Genomic DNA, 18259 nt, shown 5'->3' on the forward strand with positions numbered 1-18259 from the left:
ATATTGGGATTCACAAAACAAGGGATTCATTTTAGGTCTAATTTGTTTTGCTATGAAATGAACCTTTAGTTGGGTTGCCATATTTTTTTTTGTTTGTCTATGCTTTATCTAAATTCAAAGCATGTTACCAGGTGCACATTGGAAGCATCATCTGACTTAAATTCCTAGTTTCTATTTTTTAAAAGATAAGCATTTAGCCTTTCCAGCTCAGCAACATATGAAGGTACTCTTTGCCACTTTGAGTCTTCTTTGAAGAGAGAAAAAGTGGGATATAATAATAATAATAATAATAATAATAATAATAATAATAATAATACTCTGTGATCAAATTTGCCTGAGAATTTTAGGCATGAGAGAAGTGAAAGTGAGTGCACAAATCAGAGAGCAAAAGAAGAAAAAGAAAGTAAGGGAAGATGCAGGAGAGACAGAAAGATGAGAGGAGCAAGTGGTGGAGCACAAAAAGCAAGGGAGAGATTAAATAGTAAGGAAAAAAGAGAGATGAGGAAAGATTTAGGAGACATGAGAGAAAAAGCAGTGCCCGTGATACTAATAGTGCAGTGCAAGAAGCAAAGGAGGGTGCAGTGTGAAAATGTGAGGTGATCGAGGAAGCAGGAGACTGCAAGAAAAAATAAGCAGGTTGCAAGAGCTCAAGGTGAAGTGAGAGAAGGAGTAGATGGAATAAGAAACAGTAAGGACCCTTCCAGACATATCAAAAATCTCAATTCCACTTGGGACTTTGTCCCCACTCCAACTCCCAAACCTGGGGGGGGGGGGGTAGATGTATTCCTGGGTCAACCAAAAAGTTGACCTAGAAGGGCATCCAGCCACCCTCCAATCCCGCATTTCTTTCCCAAAAACTTACCAGAGGGACCTGCAAACCACACAGGCCCCTACAGAGAGCTTTGTAATCATGTCAGAGTGACGCTTCAGGAGATGGGGAGAGAGAGAGCGCTCTTCAGAGGGGCCTACATGGCTTGCAGGCCTGTCTGGTAGGTTTTGGGAAGGGAATGGGGGGCTGGGAAGGAAGGGGGTTCCATCCTGCTCCTCCGGGCTTTTAGGAACCCAAAGAAGCGGAATGGCTGTGGAGACTGACTCCCAGGACTGAAGAAGCAGTTCTGGGAGTCAGTCCCCACAAGGCCATCACCTGTAAAGATCTGGACCTCAGCTTAAGGTCCGGATATTTACAGGTGTTTTTAAAACCTGGATTAAACCAAGTAAATTCAGTTCACCTGAAACGCCATATGGACACCTCAGGCTAATTAATTTTCGAGCCCAAGTTTTAGGACTGTGTAGAAAGGTCCTAAGGGACTAGGGTGGGAAAGGAGCAAGGCATAACGGGGGGCAAATGAGAAGAAGAAGGAAATGCTGTGTCATAAGGTGAGGGACGTGTCTGGAGCAGGCATGCTCAAACTGTGACCCTCCAGCTCTCAGAAACCCTAGCCAGCTTGTCAAATGGTCAGGAAATCTGGGAGTTGGTGGCCCAATCAGTTAAAGAGATACTGTTTGAGGATCCCTGGGATAGAGGTCACATCAGAAGGCAGAGAACAAGAGAAGGGGGCATGGCAGAATCCAAGGAAGAAGAAGAACAGGGGTTGCTCAAGTTAGGAGCACAGCAATGGAGGCAAGGAACAGCAACCATAATCTTCCAAGTTGGAGACAAAGTGAAATTCATGGTTTCCACATGAATAAGAAAGGATGAGACTAATGTACAAATATGGTTTTGGGAATAGGATAGAGTGACTCATCTGCTTATTGGTTTGGCATGTTCTTTGGTTTTCCCCTATACTAAGGAATACCTTCCAAAGTTCAAGCAGGGGTAGCCATTTATGTCATGGAGTAAAAACAACAGAATGTATTATCTTTGCAGTCTATCGGCCACTTCAACAGATGCATAGAGGTGTGCCTCAGCTGGCAGATATTTATTCACATGGTTGAGGTGGAAGGATGCAATTAATGAGATAAGAAGAAATAGAAATATAGAAAGTACAAACATTTATTATGACCTCAACAAGCATTAACAAACAAATGGGAAGAAAAACAAAAAACCTAGTATGGATAAGCTGCTTATTATGCACATTTTGATGAAAAGTGAAATCGGTGAATGAAAATTATGGCAGAGTGTTTTTTGGTTATAATAAAACATTTATTCTTTGTCTCTAAAGAAAATCATCTTATGTTTCTCCATCTTCACTTACTATCATTTACCTTTAGTGTCCTCTGCATCTTGCCCTGTGAATCAGATGGTAGTCAATCTGGAGGGATGCTATTTCTCACTGATTTTCTTCTCAAAGGAAGCAATGAATAATTTCAGTATTATTCATCCCACTCTAGGAACGATATCAGAAACCATATGGTTTCCAAAAAGAATATTTTTATGCAGAAATATCAGCCAGCCTTTTGTATCAGCTACTTACTGAAACATATTTAAGTAAGTAACTTCTTCTGGGCTGCTGTCTCCACCCAAATATCATGGAAACATTATTCCCCTGTGCTCCAATTGCTGACAAAATGGTACTCCCTCTCCCTATGCAGTCAATGCCTAGAAAAGTAGGTTTAGGGGTTTGTGTGTGGTTCTGTTTGTTTGTTTGTTTGTTTTTGTTTACTAGGATTACAGCCTTTAAGGAGGATTCAATTGAAGCTTACTTTGGAGTGAAACAGCTGAAGGTCAGACTTATAGGAATTCCAGCCTGAACAGCTGGCAGAAAGGATAGACTGGGCAGGAGTTGGTTAGAGGGCAAGGGAGCAGTAGTCTATATGTGTGAACTGTAATCCCATCCAGCCTCCCTTCCTGACATCATTTTCAAGTTTTCCTTTAAATCTTTCTTTCTTACTAGCTTCAAGAACAGCACAGAAAGCATCATTTAATAACTTTCTCCTTAAAACTACCTCAGAGGTTATTGGAATGATTACAGAGCTTTCAAACTCCCCTGTCCTCTCATTTCTTCCATGGATAGCTTTCAGGATCCAGCTTCCCTAAGTATTGCAGAAAGGAGGAGAGTTCAAATTAGGTTTTTTTTAAAAAAATTATTTAAAATCTTTCTCCTGACAAACTTCTGATGTCCCTAAAAACTGCTTATGGCAACAGAAGTCTATGACATCAGAGTTAATAGTTCTTCAAGAGCTTATTAGTAATCCATGTATTGTGTGGGCACCACCAATAAGGTTGTCTCATAAGCTGCCACCTGCTCTAAAATTGGTACTAAAGTTTCACCCCCTTTCGTTGTGGATAAAGATGACATAACTGGGGGAAGATAATTGGTTGGAAAACTGTTTCAGAGGCTGTTCAATAATCCTCCCTGAACCTCTTTTGGACTACATTATAATTTAACTGGAGTTCTAAATTATTATGTCAGATGCAGGAGTAAAAATAATTGTTATGCATATTGTGGTACATGCATATGCATGCATACATACATATACCTCCAGGCTCTGAGATTGATACTGCCACTATATCATCATTATTGTTAATGTGGTTGTTGCTCTTATTGTTGCTGTTGCAGTAATGATAGTGATAAGAATGACACCAGTGGAGGAGTGCAACCAAAGACATCAATCTAAGGACTTTATCCCACAAGGCCCCCACCCTAGATTTTTATTATTGATGTTGGAGCCCTTCCGCAACACAGGGGAACTTGCTGTCAGCATCCATAGCGCTTTGTTAGGGAAATATCTAAAGAGAGGAGGGGAAGAAGATAGCCAGAGACTGTCTTCTGGATTCAGGATCCAGGATACAATTGGAGAAAACACAAAAAAAATATGGGACAGGAGCTGTCAAATTTTCCTGGGTTGAATCACTTCAGTGACGTTGGATAAGGGATGTTCCTATGGGTAGTATGCTACCAAGCATTGACATTTCTCTCCCAAAATTGTGCTTCATGAGTCTGACATGGTCATTTTTAGTTAGATTACCTCTTAAGTGGTGTCTGGTGTAAGATCAGCTGCTTGGGTCTATTGACCAAGGGGAAGGTCAGCTTTCCCTCCAAATGGGGTCTGGTGTAAGATCAGCTACTTAAGTCTACTGTAGAGTAGCAAGATTGGAAGGAAAAGTCAAGCATCCCATAAGCTTTTTTCCCCAAGTTTTTTTCTTTTAAAAATGGAATGGGCAGGAACTATATTAGCTTGTGGGATACATTTTGGTAAAACTAGCAAGAAAAGATAACGTGTGAAGAGGAATGGGAAATGGAAGGATGCCCTTTATAACACTATGGGACATAACACCACAGTAATATGACGCTTCCCCCCCACACACACACACACACATCTCCCCACTGTGTGATAAGAATCCTAAGTTAGATATTTTTCTCTCTCAGTCTCAAAGCTGTTACATGATTCTTTCAGTCTTTTTATGCTGATCTAAAGTTATAGGACTGTGTCTCTGAATATAGTCAAAGTCCCAAATTAGTAAAGCTAGCTATAAAGAAATGGGATAGATGCTCATTGCTCTCTTGCCTCTATAAAGGCCAGAGAGGGCTTGGCACAATGCCTCTGCCAGCCTGTATAATGAGATAATCATGAATTACTGTTGGAGAAACAAATCAGAATATCAGCAAGAACAAAAATAGGCTACTTTTAATGATAACCCTTTGAGCTCCATACAACCTTAGGTAGTCATCACTTGTACTTCAAATCCAAATTTCTATCTCTGTCAATTCAAAATTTTGTCTATTCCACTCAGAAACAAGCTTCTGCCTTTTGATATATTTTGTTCCCCCATAGCCACCAACTCCACCCCTTAATTGAATTGTGATTGACTTCTTTGAAGCCAAGTCTAGAGGCTCCTTCACACAGAGCTTTTGGATTTTGGAATGTAGAATCTGATGTAATGCTTTTCACACAATTGATGTTGATAAATGTGGAAAATGGGTTTATTGGGTGGTGGGAAAAATTGCTTTTAGCAGAGTGAGGAGCTTACATTCCTTATTCTGACTTTATTTCTGGGTCCCATCTTCAGAGGCATTCACTTGTATAAAGTGGGATCAGACTTATTTCTAAAGGCTCTGCAGGAAGCCTGGGCTGCCTTGCCACTGTTCTACACTGATCACTTAGACCAATTTGGACCCTGTTTGGGAAAAACCAGTTCTGTTGTGTGGATGATTAAACTGACATGTCTGGAGCAGGTTTGAGGCCAAGAAGGGGATTACATTAACCACTGAAGCTGGCCTCAACCCAGTTCCAGAAACTGCAATATCAGTTGCTTGACAGCTGCCAGAGAATGAACCCCACTCCACCCCAATTTCTGGTCAAGATATGCAGCAGCCCTCAGGAGACTCGGGAGCGAGGTGGTATTTAGCAGTAGATGCAATCAATTAACCATCCCAGGGGGTGAATTAACCCCTGCTGCCTGGCCATGCCATTGGGTGTTTCTCAGCAGCCCCTGACTCCATGTTCTGAATTTTACAAAGTGCTTCAGTTAAAGTGGGTGTCTATAAAGTACCTTGCATTCTGCAGAGCCAAATTTCACATGGTCTGGACTAAGATTTACATATGAGGATTTTGGACGAATGGATTTTAACTTGGATATGTTTTAAATTTTGTATAATGTGTTTTTATTCTGTAATGTTACGTTGTTTTTATATGAACTGTTGTTTAGTGTATTGTTTGCAGGCATTGAATTTTTGCCTATTTATTGTAAGCTGCCTTGAGTCCCCTCGGTGAGAAAGGCAGGGTAAAAGTGCTGTAAATAAATAAATATATATATAAATTTGCCATGCAATATGGTCTAGATTTGTGGCTTGCTAAAATACATTAAGAGGTTTCAGTGTGCTTCAACTTTGCTTAATGTACTTAACTGGCCTTGCTTCATGCTGCAGCACATTTTGACTGTGCGTATTCTGTAGCTGCTGCAGTTTGGATATTGCTTGAATGCCAGGATGCTGCTTCTATTGAGCCCCACCGGAATATCCATTTAGATGTGCCCTAGGTGAGCAGGGAGTGGAAGATGACCCAAAGAAAGGGCTAATTGGGCTCCTTGTATGCTTACATGTAGGCAGTGATTAATCTAGTTCGGATTTCCTTCTGGGCCTGTTTTTGAGAACAGTGGTACTGTCATCTCTGCCTTCAAATGTCATGTAGTCTGCTTGCTTAAATGATTCTGTGAATTTACTAACTATAGAATCATATAATTATAGAATAATAGAGTTGGAAGAGATCACATGGGCCATCCAGTCCAACGCTATTCTATCATGGAGGAAGACAGGATCAAAGCACCCCTGACAGATGGCATCCAACATCTGCATAAAAAACCCCAGGGAAAGAAGTTTTGCCACCCCCTGAGGCAGGATATTCCACTACCAAACAGTAAGTTCTTCCTAATGTTTAGGTGGAATTTTTTTCCTTGCAATTTGAATCAATTGCTCTGTGTTCTAGTCTCCAGAGCAGGAAAAAAAAACTTTCCCCCTCCTCAATGTGGCACCCTTTCAAATATTTAATCAGTATTATCATATTCCCCCTGAGCCTTCTTTTCTCCAAGCTAAACATACCCAGCTCCTTCAGCTGTTCCTCATAGAGCTTGTTTTCCAAACTTTTCACCATTTTGGTCACACCTCTCTGGAGTGGTGTCCATATCCTTCTTAAATTGTGGTGCTCAGAACTGGACACAATATTCCAGGTGAGCTCTGACCAAAGCAGAACAGATGGAGGAGTATGATTTCCTTCTATCTCAACACTATACTCCTATTGATGCAACCCAGAATTGCATCGGCTTTTTATCTGCCACATCATTCTGATATGGCCAGGGTGACAAACATTCACTTTTCTTATGTTCCCATTTCAACTGAAGTAATAGTAAACCAACTGAAAACAATGGGATTGACTTTTTTGAATAGACAATTTAGGATGGCAGTGTGTTTTCTTATGATTTTTGGAGATGATGCTGGCCTTCCTCAGCAACAGGGATGTGGAATTCATGGCTTCCCATATGTTGTTGGCCTACAGACCTTATAATCCCAAGTTATTGGCTCTGTTGGCTGGGTCAATTAAGTCCAACAACATCTGGAAGACTATATGTCTCTGGCTCCTTCTTTGGAAGCTTTTAAGCAGAGGCTGGATGGCCATCTGTCGGGGGTGCTTTGAATGCGATTTCCTGCTTCTTGGCGGGGGGTTGGACTGGATGGCCCATGAGGTCTCTTTCAACTCTACTATTCTATGATTCTATAATTCTATTATCTGTTTTAGAGAAAATGTGTGTTATTGTTGTTGTTTTATGCCTTCAAGATGACTCTGACTTACAGCAATGTTCTGATAGCATTTTCTAGGCATGATTCATTCAGAGAAGAGTTCCCATTGCTTTTCTCTAAGCCTGAGACAGTGCTCCACTGGCTATGATAGTCTGCTTTTACAAATCAATAAATGAAAGTTGTTAAAATTAGCATTATTATAAACAAATATATGACTGCAGTTATGGGTAAATAACTAGACATATAAATAACAGGGGAGAAGGTGATGTCCTGATTTCCGAAGCAAATGTATTATTAATCATTTTCAGAACATGAATGTTTTGTCAGGAACATGATCCCTCTGATAAGATGCCTTGATATCTTATCAGCGTCTGCAGAGAAATCTCTCTAGCACAGTTTAAAGAAATTTGGGACTGGGGAGAGATAGCTTTCAAATGGGACATTATTAGATCCATCTAATAAGAGAGGCATCAGTAACCATCTCTCATGGATCTAAGCTGGCAAAGAGGCCTTCAGGCAAAAGGAGTGAGTTATTTTCTAAAAGAGATAAAATGGGGAGATAGCAGTGTCATGCTGATAGATGATAGCTTAATGTGCTATACCTGTAGGTATAGATTTTGTACATACTGGGATCACAAGAGCAGAATCATTAACATTGGGGCCTTTAAAAATTCATGACATGGGAATTGCTATTGCTGATTAAAAAGATACTACCCCCTTTACTCTCTGTGGGGTAAAAAAAATCTCAAGGAGCTTGACATTTTTCTCCCAGTGGGGTACACAAATTTGTAAATATTCTTTATAAGCCTAATCTTGCTCTTGTTGAACTAAATAATACTAAAGGGGCAGCTGTCACTCCAAACCTGCACCTTTTATGGGTAAATAATTTCTGGGTTTGAGGTAGAAAGTGGAAACAATACAAAGTACATAAACATACACAAACATTCGCACCCACACTAGTTTTAAGATTGGTTCTCTTGATCTTTATTCTGCTTTCCAGTTTTATGCGCAGTCAAGGTTTATTTCTGTCTCTTGTTAATTGACAGGAGGTGGTTCAGCATTAGGAGTTACATTCTACCAAGCTTTATCTTTCACTTTACAAACCCACTATAAGCAATCTGAGAAGTTTAACTGAATGAGCAACATCCAAATGTAGCATTCAAGTCAAATAGATATTTTGAATCAATTGAACTTAACAGTACATAAGAGATGACTTACTATTTTCCAATTGATTCAACTGGTGTGCCAACAAGTGAATTCAACTCAATATTTACTAATCTTTCTCATCTTGAAAGGGCAAATAATTATTTGCTATTTCATTTAGGTTTGTTGCATTTCTATTGTCAGGGAATTGAAGAGGTAATTATGCATTTTTTGCCTTCAGTTACAAAAGAACTGTAATGGTGTTTTCTATCTATCTATCTATAGAATACAAAGAAGAATTACCATCTGTGAACTGTCTGAAGCAGAAAACTATATTGAAGTGGTTTTAGTAGTATATTGGCCATTTTTTTCATCAATGAGCAGAAAGCAACATGTGGTGTAGACTTTGATACACACATCAAACAAATGCACTATGAATGCAGTATGTAAAATATGTATGCAACAATAATGTATCACCTGCAAATAAAAGCTTAACCCTAAAGCAGCTTGCTGTGGGTTCCAAGTAATAGACTACTACTCACAAAAGCATTGGATATTACAGAAAATGCTACTTCTTTCTGTTCCTGAAATGGCATCATTCTTTGCTCTGCTTTGTAAAAGAAGGGTCATTTCTGGCACACAAAAATGCTAATGACAGCAAAAAAATCCCACCCCTCTTTCAGTAAGTGACATCTAATTAAGGCCATGTTTATAAATTTATAAGGGCTCCTTTGATTAAAAGCAAAAGAAACACCCTTTTGTCTATGACTTTTGATTAGTTTTGGAATTACTTTGGAGATAAGAAATCTCTTTTGTGTGTCAGAGAGGATTTGATTTGCATGGATTCAATGTCCTAAGATGCCTCAATATTTCCCCTTTTGATCCAAATTTCTGTATTCAACAGCCATCCAAATGATGTTTGGCAGATCTTTCAATGAGGGATAACATCCTGTTCATGGAGTATGACACACTAGGTCTGACTCATGCTATCACAATTTACTTCTATGGTTGTTATACAAGTGAGAAGTTTTTTTTCATGTCAGGAGCAACTTGAGTCACTTCTGGTGTGAGAAAATTGGCTGTCTGCAAGGACGTTGCCCAGGGGACGCCCGGATGTTTTGATGTTTTTACCATCCTTATGGGAGGCTTCTTTCATGTCCCTGCATGAAGCTGGAGCTGATATAGAGAGCTCATCCACACTATCCCCGGGTTGGATTCGAACCTGGCAACCTTCAGGTCAGCAACCCAACCTTCAAGTCACAAGGGTTTAACCCACTACGCCACCGGGGGCTCCAAGTGTCTTCCAACCATACAGCAACCAAATGTGCCCCCCCCAAAAAAACCCTACATTTTATGCAGTGAGCCATGTCCCCACCAAGCATAGCTATTTCCATATTACTATAAAGTTGAGGATGAACTGGGAAGTGTCCAGCTTGTTTCATTGTAACTGAGTGTACTGCAAATGATTGTCTCTGTGTAGATGTCTGTCACATTGTGCTCAGCTATAGAAAATAAGCTGGACATCTTACTCTCCAGCAAACATGCTCCCCAGCAACCCAGAAACATTGAGAAATGTAGCCCTGGTGCAGAAGAGGATCTCAGACATATCGATTGAGTGGATTGATCTTGGGACACTAAAGCTTCTTCACACATGTAATTAAAAAGGTTTAAAACAGAAGTGGTGGACATGTAGCCTTGTAGAAGCTGTTGGGCTACAGTTCCCATTACACATGATCATTTTTCCTGCTCATTGGGAACATGACTTCATCCATATATAGTCCAAAGGGTCTGAATCCCTAGTCAAGAATTGGCCCTTTAGATATTCTCTAGCAGCCACACATAAGTATCACTACTCAGCAACTCCTACACACTAAGGACCCATCCATACAGGGCCCAAAATGAGGGCCCTCTTGGACTTTGACCTGTGGTATCCAAATGATGCTTCAGGTAAAAGCAAATTAATTTGGGACAAAGCAGGAAAACCCTGCTTTGTCTCGAATTAATTAGGTACTAGGTTAGACCTGGGTCTTTCTGAAAGACCTGGGTCAAATCCAGTATGGGCCCTGGATGGGCAGCAGTCCACACAGTCCTTTTGAATTGTCTGGGATAAATCAACCCAGAAAACACAGAGGGCTGTAACCCCACTCCCAAACCCCTTAAAAAAACCCTAAAATTAAGAAATAACCCACCCAGCTGCCATTACCTTGGTGCCTGAGTCCTTCTGGCACATAGAAATGATGCATCAGGAGAAGGGGGGCAGGAGAAAATCGCTCCTGCCTCACCTGCATATTTAAATTACTTGAACATATAAGGAATATCTGCTCACATGAAACACTCTTTCTGAAGTGAGGTGCCCATTTTTGAAGAGACTAACATCATGGACTCCTGTCTTTATGAATGGATCTCTCTCCCACCCCAATCCCTTCTCTCTCACACATACAAGTAACAAGTCACAGCTAAGGCATAAAAGATCACATTTCAAGAAGCTGTATCACTTGCATGGCAAACAGATTGCTTGTAGAACTGTGACTGAGAAAGAAAACCTGGATGTGTTGACTGAAAATGTTCCTCGTTGCTTTAGTTCATGAAATGGATATTACTTCTGTTTCCTTGGATATGATCTGGAATATTTTTACCCAGTTCCAACTTTTCTTGGCATATAGTCTTACATGGCTCTACTCAAGAATTAATTTCCATTGAGTTCAACTGTAGTTGCTGCCGAGCACATAGATAAGAACTGCTGAAATCATGTTTCACCAATATACAAACAAAGACAATCTCCCAATATCTCTGTATTGCATTTCAATGATGTTTTTGCAGGGAGGAAGGTATGTGGATAACTGTTGGAAGTTAGCCTATGCTGGCTCCCCAGTAATGCAGAAATTTAATTTTAACTACATTCCTCATTACTCTCATTTTTAATAGCTAGATAAAAAATCCTGAAAAATTAATTTCATTTTCTGATAAGGCTCAGTGTATGAAGTTCATCATGGTGAATTGGCAAGCATTGAGTATGTACTAAACCGCTTGAGAAGGAAAAGGGAGCTGCAACAACAGTGGCTGCAACTGCATGGTAGAATTAATGCAGTTTGACATTTTAATTGCCATGGCTCAATAGTATGGATTCTTGGGATTTGTTGTTTGGTGAGGGACTGGCAGTCTTTGGCAGAGAAGGTTAAAAAGATTGTAAAATTACAACTCATGATTCCACACCATTTAGTCATGGCATGAAACTGCATTAATTCTATATTGTAAATGCACCTTGAGTGGAAGAAGAAAAAAAGATATCTGGGCCTGGCTGTTATAAATACATTACAGAACTACATTAATTATACCTAACCTCATAGACCTTGACACAAAGCCTATGACATCAGAAGATCAATGATATTTTACTAGATAATGAAAGTGATTTGTAGAAAACAGAAACAGAATGTGTGTCAATGAAAGGAGAGACTTTAATTGTATTATAGCAGTCATACTGTGAACCTTTATTTTTATTTTTATTTAACTTTCATTAACATGTTTAATATAAGGCTAAGATGATTAACAATGCCAATTGCATTGATATTTTAAAACATTACAACTCTGCCAAAGACTGTGAAAATTAGCATTAAACTATGTGACAGATAAACAACAGCAAGATACAGCATTAGTAATTATCTTCAGCTAAACGTGTCCTTCCAAAAAGATCTAAGTAATAATAAAAACATAACAGACAGCAAGATCATGTGATGCAAACCTTATTTATCATGCATATCAAATATGAATCTGTTTGTTACGTTATAATGGAATAAAAAAGAGAGGAAATGAAGTAGAAAAGCATTAACAAATTCTGATACTTGACAGTTGACATTTCAGAAAATTTAAATGTTCCGATTTTTAGTTATTGTTGAACATATATATATTCTAAAGTCACCAAGCAAGACTCAACAAATAACATGGAATCACAGTGCAGTGAGAAAGAAACTCAGAAATGGCTTAATCCAATTCAAGTGGAATCCTATATAGTCGACAGGTTATGAAGAGCATCCTTTATCTGGAATTCCAAAATGCAAAATACCCCAAAATACAAATGTGTCCACAAAACTGGCTGAGATAATGATGACTTTGCTTTTTGATTGTTCTGTTTACACAAACTTTACTTCATGCTATATTTATACTATTTATTGAAATCATGGATGAGTTTTGTATTTATAGACCGGGGCGCCATGAAATCTCATTGTATATACAGAGAGATATTCAAAAATCTGAAACAAGTCAAAAGTCTTCTCATCCCTCATATTTCAGATGAGGGGTACTTAGCTAATAGCTGATGAAATAGCACTATAGCAGAGTAATACAACCATCCCAATGATAGAAGTCTCCTATGTTATCTGTTGGTCATTTTGGTTAGCCTCCGCTGGTCAAGTTAAAGCTTCTTATTGGTGTCAGCAGGATGTAAAAATTAAGCAATTGTGGAATAAGGAGGAAAATGCTCTCATATTTCATTCTGGCTTTAAAAACTGACAGGAAGCCATGGTTTGTTTGCTTGGAAAGATTCCCCCTAAACCTTGCCCCATTCTGTTTTGGGGAGCAGAATTTTTGAAGGACAACCAAAATTGTAAAAGGACTGAAGCCATGCTCTATGAAGAGTGGCTAAGGGAGATGAGTATATTTAAATTGGAGAAGAGAAAGCTTAGAGGGGACATGTTAGCCATGTTTAAATATTTGAAAGGATGTCATATTGAGGAGGTGGTAAGCCTTGTTTTCTGATGCTCTGAAGACTAGGACATGGAACAGTGGAGTCAAATAGCAGGAAAAGGGATTCCACCACTAGGAAAAACTTCCTGGTTGTGAGAACTGTTTAATAATGAAATAAACTGCCTCAGAGTATGGTGGAATCACATTCTTTTGATGTTTTAAAACAGAGACATGTGGATGACCATATGTTGGGAGTGTTTTGACCCTATATGCAAGAATGGGGTTGAACTGGATGGTCCCTGTGGTGTCTTCCAACTCAGTGATTCTATGAATGCCAGTCTTGTCCTTTTGTTCATGGACATCTGGATCAGTAAATATGGCAACAATTAAACTAGTTCATATTTGTTATATGTAAAGTCCCTTCTGTAGGGTAAACAATTTTTATGCTTTATGTACATCAGCCTGTTTTAGAACAGATGCCTATCAATGTTCCCAAGAAAGCATGATTATATTCTGCTTTTATGATCTTTCATAACTCTAAGGATTGTCTAATACAGTCATGTTTCATACATTTGGAATCTCCATATATATTGTTCCCCAAGTGTGTGTTATATCTGCAGAGATAAAACACAGCTTCTTAGTAGCAGTTTCCACAGCTGTGCCCAGAATGGATTTCGTTTATTCAGTGAGTATTTCCAGTCAAAGCTGAGCATTTTTCTTCATTGTAACTTTTAGTTATCCAGTTACAGCTGTACTTTTTAGTAATCCGATTACACCTGCAAACACCCTTCCTCCATTTCTGCCATTGCAGAAATGTAGCAGCAGAAGTGTTCTGAAATGAAAATAACCTTATAACAAAGCGTGAAAAGAGTATGTGCATTGTTTTTAAAAAAGAATCATGTTTTTGGGAGCCTTCAGAAAGTACATTTTATTTATAAAAATGGTCCCTACATGGGTCACATGCACCATGTTAGAGGAAGGGAGGGAGAAGCGGGGGAATGCAAGGAATTTTTGCAGAAATTTCTGTTTTTCTAAACATCTACTGAATATTGACAGCCTATGATGCTGCGTATCCTTCATTCCTTTTGATATCTTTCAATCAGATGTTGATATGTTTTTACAAGGTGGTGAAGGGATAAAACCTCTCCAATACAAAAGAAAATAGGGACAAAAAAGGTCTGAATAGTGTATAGAGCCAATTTCCTTATTTTTAGCAGATACGTGACACACAAGCATCTTTAAAAGCCTGAACAGTGCTCAACCGAATATGCCAAGGTCCATGAATTGTGACTCAAACTGATGAATGCAACTTGACAAAACTAATCCCAAAGTTACATCTGTTCAGGCATCTTGCACATTAAAGTGGCTTGCATATTAAGCTTTAGCCTCAAGCAATGCAGATTGACCAAAATATCAAACATCAAAATGGAAGGCTTATAATGAAAATTTAGAGATAACTACAACCATAAAAAGCACTGTTGTTGCTGTCGAAATAAATTAATTAAAGATAATAGGCTGCAGTTTTGCAAGATATGCTATCATAGAATGAGATTGCCTCCTTCTCCTCCCCCTTCCCCTTCCCATTGCATTGTTTTAAAAGGAAGAAATCATTGCTACATTCTGTTTTGCACCCATTAACATTTATATAGCTGAACTAAATACCACCAAGCTTGGCAGGTCTAGAAAGGCTGAATATCGACAAATATTAAGCAACAGCTTAGAGCATTTTAGAGATACAGGATAAGTAGGTAAGGAAATAACTTTTGTTAATATGCTATGCAAAAAGGAGCAACACTGGTAACATTTGCAAATCTGATTTTTCCTTCAGTAATAACACATTATTGCTGCTGTTCCTGAAGTAATGTCATGTTGTGGTGGTTACAGAAGGTTGGGGCGGGATCAGATTCTACTGGCAGATTGACACTTTCAGTGAAAAGAGAAAGACAGAAAGAGAGTTTAGTCAAGCGATTAGTTCACTTCCATAGAATCCTTAGGGGTCATAACAAAGATGAATTACCAAGGAATCTACTCAGTCTTGAAAGTCGAAGCTAGGGGATACTTTTTAATTTTATAATATACAAAAGTACCCAACAGAGTGATTTTTTTTTAGTCAATACCTCCTCTTGTGACAAAAAAACACACCTGCCTTTTTATAAAGAGAATATAGATGAATTAACCACTATTCTAACCTCTGGTAGCGCAGCAGGTTAAACCACTGAGTTGCTGAACTTGCTGACTGAAAGGTCAGCGGTTCAAATCCAGGGAGTGGGGTGATCTCCCACTGCTAGCCCCAGCTTCTGCCAACCTAGCAGTTTGGAAACATGCAAATGTAAGTAGATCAATAGGTAACGGTGCTTCATGCAGTCATGCCGGCCACATGACCTTGGAGGCGTCTATAGACAACGCCAGTTCTTCGGCTTAGAAACAGAGATGAGCACCAACTCCCAGATTTGGACATGACTAGACTTAATGTCAGGGGAAAACCTTTACCTAACGACTATTTCAAGTAAGAGCAAAACAAACTAACTTCACTCCGAATTGAATTTGTAATATTGTTTTGTAGCCAATCTATTGACTGTATGCCAATGGAACAACTGTATGTATTTAACTTTTAAAGATTATTTTTAAAGCTCTCAATATCTCTGAATTAAATGAAGTAATACATCATTATCTGGGATCTGTTTTAATGGGCATGCTAGAATAAGTTTTTAAAATATTTCAATATTAAAATACAATTTTTATATATAGAACAACATGCAAGGAAAACTACAACAAGTACAGATAGGTATAAATTGCAATGACATATTTTAAAAACTAAAAGCATATATACTATAAAGAAAAACAAAAAAGGTGAAGACAAATTACACTAAACTTTCCAGCTCATGGTTGTAGATATTTACATATCACGTGTCCTCTAATATATACACGAACTAATTTTTCTGCATAATTTTATCTCTGCTATATTTTAAATTTTACTAGTTGTAATTTCACTCGTAGTCCTTCAAAAAACAATTTGCTCTCAATCTGTATTATTACTTAACATCTTATTCTTATAAAATCAATTTCTCCATTCTGAGCAAAGTCATCATCTAAGCATATTGTATCTGTAATTTGACATAAGTGTCATTTTAAAGTTATTTCTTTGAACATCTTATCTTCAGCCCTACCTCAATTTCATGCATCAGGCCCAGAATCTTAAAAATCCTGCATATTGTCCTAAAACCATATCAAGCTTATATCATTACAAATTATAACAAGACTCAGAAAAGATTTCCTTCCACATTTCAGTTTTTGCATAAGATGGACATGATGTATATCTTTATGTGCATGGATCATGTCAATGTTCTTAAACGCTGGGTCTGGTTTTCTATATTCTTGCTGAGCTGACTGCCATCAAGCTGAGGCTTTTAAAAACCATACTACTGTTCTCCAAATTGTTCACCATTTCTCTACAACAGACAGAATTTCCATTGCTTTTTTCCAGTTTATTCTTCCATCTAACATTGTTTAGTTCTGGCCCAGCTGATTTTACAAAAAAAAATGTTCTCCAAAACTCTTTAATAATTTTTCCAGTCTTCGTATTTATTTCTACTTCTCTATGATAAGAAGTAATGTAATGTTTCTCCACCTTTCAGATCCATTATTGATTCCCTTTGGAATCTGAATCAAGGGTCATTTTAATTCCTTTAATGTTGCTGTAATTTCCATCTTCAAACCTTTTTAAATTCAATTTTCAGATCCTTAGATTATTCTTTAAATCAGATCCCATCTTAGGCTGGATCTACAATGCCATATAATCCAGTATCTAATCCCAGATTATTTTATTTGAACTGGATTATATGAGTCTACACTGCTGTATAATCAAGTTCAAAGCAGATAATCTGGGATCAGAAATTGGATTATATGGCAGTGTAGATGGGATCTTATTCATTGCCAGCCTCAGCTGGTTTTTTCCTCCCACAACAATTTAGCTGATAGAGCCACAATATTTTTCTCTCTGAAGCCATTCCAACTGTTGTCAAATAATGTAAGCAAAAAAAAATAATTCTTTATGTTGTAATTTATTTTTCTTGCCACTGGGAGTCACTATCTTTGTCAACTTCCAGTCAATACCCTCCAATCTAAAAGGCTAGCTCAATTAATGGCCAGATCAAATAAAGTTAACTTCCTTTCCAGACAGCACCTGAGGTGACCTTGCTGTAATAAGATAAAAGGCCAACAATTTCCTGCATACACACTTAAAGTTTTAAAAATTCTTCTAATGTTTCCCCCACTCTTAGCACAGTAGAGGGAAAGATATCATTTTGTTTGCTTCCAGGGCACAGAGTCCAGTATAAGATAAGGCAGAGCCAAGCCAGCCTATTTAAGAATGCTTCGACCTCCCTCTTGCGCCCTTTTGACTTTATCCCTAGGAAATTAGCAGCAGCATTTGAAATCAAATTTAAACTATGGACCACAATTTAAGGAAGTTCCTGCCTGGTGAACTATGCTAACCACCAATATGTCCTGAATAGAGAGAGTGACCAGGTTGAAGACAAGTGACAGAGGCTCTTTATTTCAATTTGCAAAAGGGATTCAATGTACAGCAAAGGATGCCAAAATGTGCAAGCATAACCGTATTGGAACATGTAACTATTTTATAAAGTAAAAAGCTCACCCACTAACATTGTCTCCATTCAATTTCCCATCCCCATTTGTGATTGGCCAAATGTGAGAAGCCAGCCAGTAGCCTCTCCGCTCCTGATTGGGCAGGGGGCGGGGTCAAGCTGGCTCACTCTCAGGTTGGTGGATGCTCCACGGATGCAGCCGGGGATCCCCTTCCTGCTAGGTTGGGAAGCCCTTGGGGATGTCTCCCTGGGCAGAGAGGGTCCACAGGAAACACAGTCCATATTTGGAGGGCTTAAGTGGTAATTCAAAGACAATGGGTGTCTGGGCATGGAGATGACAGGATTATGCAAATACAGAGTCCATGATGCCAGGGGTAGTAGCTGATGATTTTCAAGTCCAGTCATAGGCTGGGTAAATAAAGAAATGTCTTTTCTGAATGTCTGGGTGATCAAGCTGAAATATGGAGTGGGGCAGAGGAAGGAAATGAAGATATTAAGGCCATAAAAGAGGACATGTTGTCGTGATAGGAAAGATACATTTTATTTGGAAAAGTTGATAGTTGCCCTTTGTGGGAGGCTCCCAGCATTTTGCTTGCTTTACTTAAATATGCACTGATACAAACCAGCACATATTAAGGAACCTCTAATAAAAAT

Source organism: Anolis carolinensis, chromosome 4, assembly GCF_035594765.1.
Source record: "Anolis carolinensis isolate JA03-04 chromosome 4, rAnoCar3.1.pri, whole genome shotgun sequence".
NCBI lineage: Eukaryota > Metazoa > Chordata > Lepidosauria > Squamata > Dactyloidae > Anolis > Anolis carolinensis.